This window comes from Panthera pardus, unplaced genomic scaffold (assembly GCF_024362965.1).
Source record: "Panthera pardus isolate Hobbes unplaced genomic scaffold, ASM2436296v1 HiC_scaffold_16, whole genome shotgun sequence".
NCBI classification, from domain to species: domain Eukaryota; kingdom Metazoa; phylum Chordata; class Mammalia; order Carnivora; family Felidae; genus Panthera; species Panthera pardus.
In genome coordinates, this window is record NW_026526721.1 from 74,743,473 (window position 1) to 74,756,357 (window position 12,885).

Here is a 12,885-nt window from a genome sequence, read left to right on the forward strand (position 1 = left end):
AACAGGTTGGCAAGGAAAGATTTTGGGTTTTTGTGTGTCCTCTTTCCTTTTCTGGTGTGACTTTGGGAAAAATCACCTCACTTCTTTAGGCCTCTTGCCTTTATTTGCATGAATGAGAGAATCTGAGGTTACCCCAGAGTCCCTGAACTAGATTCTTTCATTCACACAGATTGCCCAAGCACCTACTGTGTACCGGGTAATCTGATTGGTCCTGCGATTCAAAGGTGAATTAACTGGGATCATTGACCTCAAGCAGCTGGATCCAGCAGCAGAGACCAACAGAGGAGACAGCCGATTGTGGTGTTGTGTTGTGGGTGTCACGGGAAGACGGATGACCGTGGGATTAGCCCCGGTGGGAGGAGGATGGCAGTCTGGAAGACTTCACAGAGAAAAAGACCTTTCAGCAGAAAACGGGGAAGTCAGCCTGGGCAGTCAGCAAGGTAGGAAACGATTCTTGGAGACTGGACATCTTCACTGGGACAATAATGTGTAACAGTACTCTAAAGTGCTGATGATGCAGGCATGCCCTTTTGAGATTTTATGTGCACCCCAGTTTCCAGGGATGGTTATGGAAATGCTTGCCTCTAATCTCCTTACTGCATGAGGCTGGGGAAGAGTGCAAATTTTTCCTGTGCTCTGGCTTGGTTTCCCATCTGTCAGAAAATGCCCTTTACACAGCAGGGTTCGAGCGACTTAATTATTGTTTGTGGGATATTTGGAAGTTCAGGTCAAGGATGAATTTCTGTTGCAAAACTGAAGGCACACAAGTAAGATGTTTAAAAATGAAGTGCAGGGTTTTCTTTGTTTTCATTTTGGTTTTGGGGGGGGTTTTGTTTCATTTCGTTTTTGTAGGGAAGGATCTTAATGGCTTTATATGCTTCCCTAGTTGGGTCAGATTGTCAGAATATTCTGTTATCCACCAGAGAAAGACAAGACGACTTTTTTAGAGATGCTCTAAAATTATTTTCTGTTTATTCTCTTAAATATTTGGCTTGAACAGAGTCTCCTTGCCAGGATACAGTTAGCATTCCTGCGGTGTTTTAAAAGCTGGCCAAGAGACTGGCATGAGAGGAGAAAACCCTCGCAACTTGAAGTGTTGCTGGATATTGAGTTGTGGTTGCTTAGTCTAAATGTGATGAGAAACAGAAAAAAAAAACAAAACTGACAGTATTGATTTTAAAATTTGTTCCCTTCCGGGGCACCTGAGTGGCTCATTCGGTTAAGCATCCAACTCTTGATTTCAACTCAGGTTATGATCTCACGGTTCATGGGTTCCAGCCCCGTGTTAGGCTCTGTGCTGACAGCATATAACCTGGTTGGGATCTTCCCCCTCTCTCTCTGCCCACTCCCCCGCCCCCCTTAAATAAATAAACTTTAAAAATAAAATAAAATAAAATCCTACCTTCCAAAAGGACTGGAAGTTCTCAAAAAAAGACCTGAGTGTAACATGATGACCACTACAATACAGGACAAAGCCAAACGTCACAAGAAGTTCCGTTTTGGTTTTTTTTTTTTCTGTTTGTTTAATTTTTTTGATCAAGGTATGTAACTATTGTTAATATTGTTATTGTTTTGGGGCATGAATTTTAGGTGAAAGATTCCTGGCAGTCTAAGCAAAAAAGGGAAAAATGGTTGCCTAGCAACTTGCATTGACTGATAAAAAAGGAAACAGGTCAGCCTGTCAGGAGATACAGTCTTTAGTATATTTATTATGCTGATTTTCATACTGTAAATATTGAAGAATAGTATTTTCCATAGCTTCCATAAGCTTCCCAGCCAATGGCAAACTCTCCTTGATGAGACAGCTTTTTTACATTGACCTTCAGTAAAATCTTATACTGGGTTGAAGGCATTGTGTTTTTGTTTTTTTTTTTATTTGGGGACATAGCTAAGGCAGTCCAGGTTTGTAGTTTTCTATTATGATTCAATACAAGGAAAAATACCAGTAAGTGGATGGGTATTACTGTGTTTCAATGTTTTAAAACCTGTGTGTTCCTGAGAACGGCCTGGGGCCCTTGTTAAAATATAGATCCAATGCCTGCTCCAGATTTGCTGAATCAAAGTCTGTAGCAAGGGGCCTGGGTGTATATTTAACAAATATACCAGGTGATTTCTTAACGCTCAAGCAAGTTTAGGGAGCACTGCCATAAATGGTTTTCCTTGATGGTTTTTTCCTCTCAGTTGGGCTTTGTAACAGTCATTTTGAGCATAAATTGTGATAGGAGCCTGAGGCAAGTGAGGTGATGAAGCCAGTTTAATTAGCTGGTCTGGAACCATAATGTCATTTCCCTTTCTCAAGCCGTGGTGCTTCGGGATGCTGTCCGTGAGTTCCCTCTGGGCGCCTTCTCATCTGTTACACCATCCATCCTTCTAACGTGTCCACGTGGTGGGCAGAGCAAGTATAACACTGTATTTCGTCCTTTTTAAGATGCATGTTTCCCCACAGTTCTACATCTCTAAAATTAGTCTGCATTTTAGAATCGACCGGGTATGAATTTGGTGACGCTTTGTCTTAGTGATATATAAAATCGTAGTGTCAACTTTATACTCAAAGGTGTCAGAGATCAGATAATCTGTAGCTGTTCCTTTTACAGATGAGGCATCAGAGACACCGAGAGGGTGAGGTGACCGAGGAAATCCACTGCCAGTTGGGGGAGCCCAGTGTCAGACCCCACTCTCTATCCTTGCAGTAATTATGTATGCCTGAGTAACCAATTATCCCCAAACTTAGTGGCTTAAAGCAGCATCGGACATGGATGATCTCACACAGCTCCTTGGGGCCAGGCATGTAGGATTGGCTTGGCTGGGGTCTTCTGGCTTAGGGCCTCTCATGAAAGTGCAGATTTGACATTGGTTGTACAGTCATCTGCAACCTTGACTGGGGCTGGAGGTTCCACTTACAGGCTGGCTCACTCACTTGGTTGGCCAGTTGGTGCTGACATGGGGGGGGGTGGGGGAAGCCTCAGTTCATTTCCACGTGGGCCTCTCCACAAGTTCTTCCAGGTGCCCACACCATGGTGACTAGCTTCCCCCAGAGTAAGTGATCCAAAGGACCAAGGCAGGAAAATGTTAAATGCCTTTTATGACCTCACTTCCAAAGTTGCATAATGTCACTCTTACACATGCAGTTTGCCACACAGACCTGACTCTGTTCAAAGGGAGTACACAAGGGCACGGATATCAGGAAGGGAGGCTCCGTGGGGGCTGGCTGTTTCCTTCACACCACACTGCTTTTCCAATATCACTCTGTCCTGCCTGATCAGCTTGGCCCTCTCGTATTCTTAGGTCAGGTTCTCAAATTGAATGGATGAAAACTCTTTGGGATTTATGCCCCATTCTGGCACCTGTAAAATTTTAATGTGCCTACAAATTTTCTGGGTCTCCTGTTAAAACACAAACCCTGATCCAGTAGGTCTTAACGCAGCCTGAGATCCTGCATTCTGACTGGCTCCCGTATAATCCCCTTGCTTCTGGCCCTCCTCCTCTCATTTTGGCAGAGAGACAGATGGTTTGGGGAGAAGGAACTAGGGAAACCAGCCTGTTTCACCATGCTGGTTGAGGAAAGGAGAGGTATGAAGCCGATAAGAACCCCTGAATTATTAGGTAGGCAGCTCACTGCAGCTGTGAGCTTCTTCACAGTGAAGGTCAGGTTTCAGACAGCAACAGCTGGGTGCTCAAAATGGCGAGGTAATTAGCTCGAGGGGGGTTGGGGGGTGTGGGATGGAACACAAACAGTGCTTAAAATGAAACGTGTCAATGCATTATTCAGAGCTCAGATGCCCATTGGTAGATTGTTCATCCTCCTTTTTTGCCTCTCCCCTCTCCCCTCTCCTCTCTCCCTTCTCCCTCTTACATACACACACATCAGCTAGCACTCAGGAAAACTCTAGACTCACAATTTATTTCCCCGAACAAGATGAAAATCAGAGGTGAAGTCCCCTAAGTGCTCCTACTTTAAGCTACTTTGCTGTGATCTAGAATGCTGGCCCTCTGCCTTTCTTCTTGCCCACGGCAAACTTTCTGCCTTGTGTCTTTCTACACATCACTTAAGAGGAGCATATTAGACTGTAAGCTCAGCAAGAGAGGGGCTGTGTCATTTTTGTTCATCTCTCTATGTAATATCACACACACATGCATATATTATAAATGAATAGAGGAGTGAATAAACCATCCTAACAGGTAAGAGTGACCTTGAGCCTTGTGATGGAACACAGGGGCCTCCATTTTCACATTCTAGTGGTTGCCGGGGACCTTGGGAAGGGGTTCAAGTTTATCACCTACCACTTCCTTATCCGCCATGCCAGTCTGTAACTGTAGAAGCTGAAAACTGCTGTTTACTCAGCACTTACTGTATGCGAAGCACGTACACCATTAAGCTTCCAACAACCTGAGAGGAAGGTAATCATTGCTCCCAGTTTGCAGAAGAGGAAGCCAAGCCTGTGAGATATGCTTATATAGCTAGTCAGTAGTAGTTTTGCAGTCTGTCTCAACCTGGTTTCAGCCTAAAGCTGCTACTTGGTGCCCACCATTGCAGAATAAGATGTCTAGGGAAGGCAACAGAATGATAGACTACTGAAGCTGGAAGGGCTCTCAACACTGAGTTCACATACATACTTGGCATCTGTCCTTGGTGCTGTGGGGGAGCACTGAGATGCATTTCATGAGAAGAAGAGTCCACACATTAATGGGACATAGATAGAAATCTCAGTCATTATCTAGAGCTATCTGTTAAAAACCAACCAGTCCACACATGGCTGGTGGGAATGCAACATGGTACAGCCACTTTGGAAAACAGTGTGACACTTTATAAGAAAGATAAACACATACACTTAACAAATAGCACAGCTGTCACGCTCCTGAGTATTTATGTGAGAGAAAAGGAAAGTATGTCCACACAAAGGCCTGGACACAGATGTTTGCAAGTTTTATTCATGTTAGCAAAAAACTAGAAACAACCCAACTGTGTGTCAGCTGTTGAGTGGATAAACAAAATGTCCTGTCCATGAAAGGGATGCCATGAGAGGAGCAAGCTATTGATTTGATGAATTCAACGACATGGATGAATGTTAAAAAAGTGTCAGGCTAAGTGAAAGACAGCCATGGAAGGCTACATTCTTTGTCATGTATGTGCCAGACAGGAAATGACAAAACTATAGGGACAGAAATCAGGTCAGAAATGCCCCGGGTTTAGGAATGGGCTTGACTACAAAGGGGCATGAGGAAATTCTGGGGGGTGGTGGAAATCTTCTGTGTCTTAATTGTGGCTATAGTTATAAAACTGTAGACCTTTGTCTAACTCATCAAACTGTATCTTTCAGAGGGATGAATTTTATTGTCTATAAGTTATACCTCAGGAAACATGACTTTAAGAAATATATCGGCCAGCCCAAACCCACCATTTTCCAGATGAGGAAACTTGTCCCAGATGAGGAAATGACTTGCTCCAGCAGATGTGAATTGAGAATACAGGTTTGTCGGCCCCCAGTCCTGAGGCAGAAGTGAGCTGGAACTTTGGCCTCCTGTCTTAGACCACAGCACATTGTAGCTAGGCCAGGAGTGTTCATCCCCAGCTCTCAGTGTGGCATCAGGGGTGACTTTTCAAAACTCGACCTCTACTGCACTGCTCTTCAGGCTGTCGACCTGCAGTTTGGAAAGAGTAATTAGAAAAAAAGAGTAAATTTGTATGTAGCCAGCATCCGAGAGTGTAAAACTCCAGGAATAAGCCTCTATATACATATTCCATTCCACTTTTTTTTTGGGAAAGAGGGAGAACAGACAAAACAGGAAGTTAATTTATCTGGAATCATGCCTTATAGGACATTGCTGCCCAGTCACTCCAGGAAGAACAAAATATCCTAGAGATTCACACCAACATCTTGTTGCAGAAAGCAGGTGGGATTTGGAGTAAAGCCAGACCTGAGTTTAGTTCCTAAATCTTTTCCTTTCTAACTTCATGTCCTTGAGTAGCCACTTAACTTCTCTGTCTGTAAGATAATGACCATAATTCCTACCTCACAGGGTTTTTATTAGGTTTAAATCAGAGAATGGTAAATACAGTATCTAGTCTGGCTGTGATAGACTTGTCTAGGGCATTCATCACTGGGCCATGTGCTTTACATACATTATCCTAAACCTTAACAGTCCTTATCCCCCTTGTGGAGATGATCAGCCTACGGTAAATAATCTGCCTGCAAATGATCTACCACCTGGCCAGAACCACTGGGCTGTGTGTAGATCTCAGTAAATGATGGTGGATCTTAATTGAGCCCTGTTTATAAAATAATTGGGTAGGGAGATTGGGAAGAAATGAAATTCTGCTTCTTAGTTTGAGAGAAAGCATAATTATTAATTATTATTTGCTTTTTTTTATTAAAAAAAATTTTTTAACCATTTTTATTTATTTTTGAGACAGAGAGAGACAGAGCATGAACGGGGGAGGGGCAGAGAGAGAGGGAGACACAGAATGGGAAGCAGGCTCCAGGCTCCGAGCCATCAGCCCAGAGCCCGACGCGGGGCTCGAACTCATGGACTGCGAGATCATGACCTGAGCTGAAGTCGGACGCTTAACCGACTGAGTCTCCCAGGCGCCCCTATTATTTGCTTTTTAAGAAAGAATAGGAAGACTGTTGAGGCCAAAATTTGGACCCCGAGTCAGGGTCAAACTCCCAGTTGAAGAGAACGTGTCCTCCCCTTAGCCTTTTTGTCCAGGGAGAATACTCCAACAACCCAAAAGACTTTGCACTATCTAGGGCCCAGCTAAAACCAGAGAGGTAGGGAGGCTTTCCACCTGCTCCTCGGCAGGGTGACCCTCTGCAGACATTCTCTGTACTCTCAAACCCTGCCTGCCTTCTAAGATTTAGAGGCTGGCTTAAGAGTTACTGAAAAGGGCTGATTTTATTAAGCTTATCTGTTTTTCTTCCTTTGTAGCTGGAATAGCATACCAGATAAGTTTTCCATCTTCATTTGAAAACCTTTCTCAGTCCGTCACACAGCCAGTTATCGGCCTAGATTTACAAACCACCAACAAGTTTTAATAACCTAAGACAACTGGCAAAATACCAATTGGCAAACTTGCCAAAGACCATAGAATTGGGTGTTTAAATTCCACCATTATACGCTTCATGTGCCTGGGCTCAATTTCCTTTCCTAATCATTGTCTTCCAGTGTGAAGTGGCCAGTTGGGCTTAACGGATTCATCAAGCATGGTGTACCATTTAGTGTCATGGATCTTATACACAAAGGCCATACATAATGTGGGCTGAAAGTCAGCATACTAGGTTCCTATATAGAGAGAATATGATCAATGTTAAATCTGTATGTGGAGTGAAAAGCACAGGATATTTTAGGTACCCTAGATTTCTCTACTACCCAGGGTAGAATTACCTTCTTAAGTGATTTTAGGAGCCTGAGGACCAGAAAAACTATTGTCAAGGCTGGTGGTCAAAGTGGGAGACTATTAAGACAGAATCCCAACACCAGCCCAGAGCTGTTTCCACTAGCCCACACCACATTTCCTTTGTGTTGGTTATTTAATAAATTCATTTCACAACCCGTAGAGCACAGTAGGAAACAATGCAATTACTGAACCATAGGAACACAGCTGCCAACATCTTGTTGATTCAGAATTGTCCAAACACTTCCATGTGGGGGCGGGATTGATGCAATTTGCTGGTTCAACAGTTGACATTGATAAATTGGAGTTTCATTTCCTCAGCCTTCTGTTGGAGGTGCTAATGAGCGTTGAAAGGCTGGAGAAACGCAGGAGGGAGACAAGGGAGAACCTTGCCTGATCTACATACTAAGTAATTGAGCCTGTATGATGTAGGCTTGACACGGCTAGGGAATAGGTGGACTCACTGAAGGCACTAATAAAGGCGAAATAAAATTAGCACCATGAATTTTTTTTTAAAACGATTTAAGTTCTACTCGCAGATTGTGTAGGCTGGTATCCTCATTTATTAGAGAGAATGTTTGCTTTTCCTAATACTCTTTTGCATGTTTCCTTTTCTATTTCGTGGGGCAGTTTGCCAAGATTCCTTGGCTTCTGGAAAATGAGGGGGTTGGACCAGATGATCTCTGAGGTCCCTTACACGCTCCATTTTTTTACTTCCTTGGCAAGAGAATTTGCCCGAAATGAATTGCATTCCCCCCACACACATTTATCCAAGCCTCTGTTTTCCCATTCATCTTCTTCTTCATTCAAAAAGCACTTGGGATGCTTACTGGGTGCCAGTTACTGTGCTAAGAACTGGTAATAGAGTGGAAAGTAGGCCAGGGCACCACTGGGCCCCTTCTCTCAGGAGTTTACATTGCAATAGCGAGACAGGTGAGTAAGTAGAGCAGGTCAGAGACATGCTGGGGGTGCACACAGCAGTATCAAAGCACACACGAAGTTCCCTAAGTTGGACATCATCGTGGAAAGCTATTCGGAGCAGTAATATTTTAAGTTGCTCCTGAAATAAGAAGGCGAAGATTGGGAGGACGTCTTTGGATGGACTTTCTTCTGTGTCCTCCCAGGACTTTTTGAGCATCTTTTCTCTATGTAGTTTCTAGAAGGGGTTTATGGGAATGTCATAAAACACAGGCATGGCTTGATGTGGGAACACAACATAGATAAAAGAATGACTTTTGGAGAAGGGGTAACAGTCAAGGCTGATGTTATAAAACATTTTTTGTTTAAACAAAAATCTTAAAAATATTTCCTTTAGGGGCACCTGAGTGGCTCACTTGGTAAAGCATCTGGCTTCAGCTCAGGGCCTGATCTTAAGGTTTGTGGGTTCGAGCCCTGCATTGGGCTCTGTGCTAACAGCTCAGAGCCTGGAACCTGCTTCAGGTTCTGTGTTTCCCTCTTTCTCTGCCCTTCCCCCACTTACACTCTGTGTCTCTTTCTCAAAAATAAACATTATATATTTATATATATAAACATATTTATTTTGTAATTTCCTCCTTAAATAAGGAGTCTGTGGACTACTTATTAAACTCAATCACATCTTTATGAACATCAGCTATTTTAATCATATTAGAGTTGAAAATCTTTTAAAAGTTGTCTCTATTCATTTTATACATAAAGCAAAACTAGAAAAGTTTTAACTAGAAAAGTTAATTTTTTTTTTCCAGAATTCAGATAGTTTAATAGCAGAAGTAGCTCTAGAACTCACCCCACATCCCCAAACCACCTTCTTTGTTTGGAGGTTAACTCAAGATACTACCTTGACTAGAAAGCTTTCTCCCATACTGTACTCTTTCCCACTTTGACAACAAACTCCAGCTTTCCCTCATAGTTTTTGCCAAGTTATTTGAAGTCTTATTACACCTCCTGACATTCATTAGTAATTTATTGTTTCTTCTTTAATCCAACAAATGTTCATTGAACTTTTATAATGAGGGCCTTAAGTACCATGGAACATTGTTCTTACACTGAGCGAGTTTGCAGTCTGAGGGGAAGGTGGATGCCGTGGTTTTACAGGATGAAATCTTAAGTTCTTCCTTTGGGATTTAAGTCCCTCAGTGAGCTGACCCTATTCTTACTGTCCAGGATTCTCTTGATGAAACTGGGTATACTGCCAGCACAAGACATTGCTACTTTTACTGACAGAGTTCCCACAGAAACAAATTCCTAGTAAACATAGCAGCCTAGAGAGGATTTTTGTCTTTTTGGACGAAAGATCGATCCATAGGCTATCTGTGGGATAGCCTTCTCGTGGAAGTATTTGTTATTACTTCCAGGATTTTTATATTTTCTCATCCTTTGAATCTGTTAATTTATTCAAAGCGAGAAATCAGTTTGAATAAAATGGGTTGGCATGGGCTTTCAAAATTAACCTTTTACACATACGAATTACAAAATTCGTAATTAGATATACGAAAGTCCAAGCCAGCCAAGAATAATCTTTTTCCTTCTCTCCAGCTCTCAGAAGAGTAGATTTATCTTGGAGAAATGCATTTTGTTAAGCTGTGAGTAGATGCAGTTAGGAATTCTCCAGCTGCAAGTAATTTTAGAGATTATCAGACATTGATTTACTCAATATTTTTAAAGCAAATTGGAATTTTTTTTTTTTGTTTTTGGTATGGCATTAATTAAAATTAAGCTGTTCTAAGTGGAATTTCTTTGCAGGTAATCTTGATTTTCTTTATTTTAAACGTGCTTGGTTCAGGCCACCTATAAATAAACCAGAGCTCAGAATATTCAGTGTGAAAATAATATGCATAAAAATGCAGATTTAACTGTGAACAAATACTATACTAGCTTGTAAATGTGTCAAAAATCTAACATATTATGTTATCATATTCTATCATATCTGTTTAGTAGAAACTATAGAAATCAAATGTCAGCCAATTGTTGGCATTCGTATGATGATCAGGCTGTCCTGTGAAGGATTTATGTCTACACTTATAGCGCGTTTCACCACCTCTGTCTGGTAGCACTTGACTCTTAAACCTGGGCATCAGAGCATTGGTTTAAGAATTTGGAAGTGTTGGTCTAGTCATGACCCTGACACTAGCTTTGTGAGTTTTAGCTACTAGCGGTGCCTCTCTGGCCTTCACTTCTCATGAATGCCAAATGCAGTGGTTAGACTAGACGTTCTAAGGACCCATGTACTTTTGAGATGGATGAATGTGAGCGATGGGATGTTTCCTTTCGTTGTGCACCCAGAGAAGAAAAAGCCGTGAAAGGTAAAGTGACCTGCTCTTGGCCACAGGGAGAGTCACCAGCTCAATAGGAATGGCCAGGCTCTTTTAGATCATTCGTGTGGCCTCACAGTCACCCTGGTAACACCTACCTACCTAGGATTGTTTACAAAGCCTGGTCATTTGCATTTGCCCTTCTGTCTGTTGGTATAACTTCTAGGTGGGTATTTAAAAGTGCGGGAGTAATAAAGTTAGTTGGCAGAATCCCATTTTAATCATCCCACCATGCAATCAAAATTGGTGTCCTAGGGGCACCTGGGTGGCTCAGTCGGTTAAGCGTCTGACTTCAGCTTAGGTCGTGATCTCGTGCTCCGTGAGTTCGAGCCCCGTGTCGGGCTCTGTGCTGACAGCTCAGAACCTGGAGCCTGCTTCCGATTCTGTGTCTCCCTCTCTCTCTCACCCTCTCCCCATTCATGCTCTGTCTCTCTCTGTCTCAAAAATAAATAAACGCTAAAAAAAACAATTTAAAAAAATTGGTGTCCTAAATACCTTTTCTATTGAAGCTTATTTTGAAGAGAAACCCCAAATTACAGTGAAGCAGTAGAAGCCACTCTCCAGGGTATCACAGGTTCTTCTTTTCAACCACATCTGAAAACAACTCCTATTAAGAATGAAGAATTTAAGCAGATTCACCACTCCCTATTTTCCTTTGGATTGATACTATTTAAGCATGCTTGGGGCATGTGCAATAAGCATCTATTGGCTTCCTATTAATGATGCCTCTTGGTGGCCTCACATTTAGCAATAAGAGGGATATGTATTTGTTTGTTTAGAATCAAATTACAGGGGCACCTGGGTGGCTCAATCATTAAGCATCTGACTCTTGATTTCAGTTCAGGTCATGATCTCATGGTGCGTGAGTTCAAACCCCGGTCAGGCTCTGCACTGACCGTGTGGAGCCTGCTTGAGACTCTCTCTCTGCCCCTACTTTCTCTCTCTCTCTTTCAAAATAAATAAACGTTAAGAAAAAAGAATTAAATTACATATTTTATGTAAAAACATCCCAAGTAGTGTCTAGGTTCACAAGTGCCGTGTTCAGTTAGTTTGCAGCCGAACTATAATACTAGTCTTAACGAGCTTGTGTTTGGGAAGTAGCAGTCAGTGCTGCAGGAAGGGAGAGGGAGAGAGAAGGGAGCAGTTTTGAAATTGACAAGAGTCATCTCCTGGCACTGCCTGTTGCAGCCTCCCTGTCTCTAACATCTGTCCTCAGGGACTTCCAGTACTCTGATGACCCACCATCGTTTGTAGATTTATTAACCTACAGAGCACTCAGTCCACTCTGGATCAAAACTCCCCCATTTTGGGTGGTGGTTTCCAGCGCAGTGAGAAGGTCATGCTCTGATCAAACACATTTATCCTAAGGAGTAAATGGTAATTAGAGCCTTAACTCCCAAAAAGCAATTTCCATTTTCTTCTTTTAATTATGAAAATGAACCTTATTGGTAGAATTTCTGGCAAGAGGAGAGGGAAAAGACAGACAATTTAGGCCTGGAAGTCTAGCTCCAGGTTCAGTTTTCCTTGTCTGCCCCTGTATTTCCCAGCTTCTTTCACTTCTGGACCCCCTGGTGTTTGAAAGCTTCAGTTCCTTGGCCGTCTCCTGGGCAACAGTGGAGGAGGTGTTGTGAGGATGAGCTGCAGGAAAGGGGAAAGCCCATGTGGATAAGTCGTCACAACTCACCCATGTGATCTCCATAAGCCCATTTTGTCTTTTAAGTCAGATACCTGGGTTCAAAGACCAGATCTACAGACTATATACCTTTGGGCATTATTTAACGTCAGAGATTCCATTTCTTCATGCTATCCAGGGGCATCATAAAGATTAATACATAAGCAGCCTTTGGCTCAAAGTAGATGCTCAGCAAACGGGTTGTGTTATTAGGAGTCCAGGCATGATTAGATAGTAGCATTAGGAATATCTGGAAGGTGACAGCGTCAGAGAAGTTTCAAATAAGTGACATGTATGTTATTATTTGAAGGGTGCCCAATGTCAGAGACCATTCTGATTGTTTTCAATAGATTTCTGGGAACGGAAAACAGGTGGTGGAGCTGTATGTTGTGTAGGTCGCCCAGCTATGGCACCTCCAGATGTGTGCAGGGGAAGACAGCTGGGCTGCTCCCAGGAAGTGGGGGGGGGGGGGGTCACAGGGCCTTTGCAGAGAGCGCCTGGGGCAGGACGCTGAAGGAGGGCTCACACCT

At 42.7% G+C, this 12,885-nt stretch overlaps 1 protein-coding gene across 2 annotated transcripts in view; it reads left to right on the forward strand.

Annotated features, from left to right (window-relative positions):
* The window catches only part of MB21D2 (Mab-21 domain containing 2), a 113,904-nt gene that overhangs the window by 74,786 nt on the left and 26,233 nt on the right, over window positions 1–12,885 (forward strand). The window contains exon 1 of one of the 2 annotated variants that reach the window (XM_053903539.1): window positions 2,216–2,399. The exons of the other annotated variant lie outside the window; for it this stretch is intronic. The gene's annotated coding sequence lies outside the window, so the exon portion shown is untranslated. Of the gene's footprint in view, window positions 1–2,215; window positions 2,400–12,885 lie in introns of those variants that run through there. 2 annotated transcript variants of the gene reach the window in all.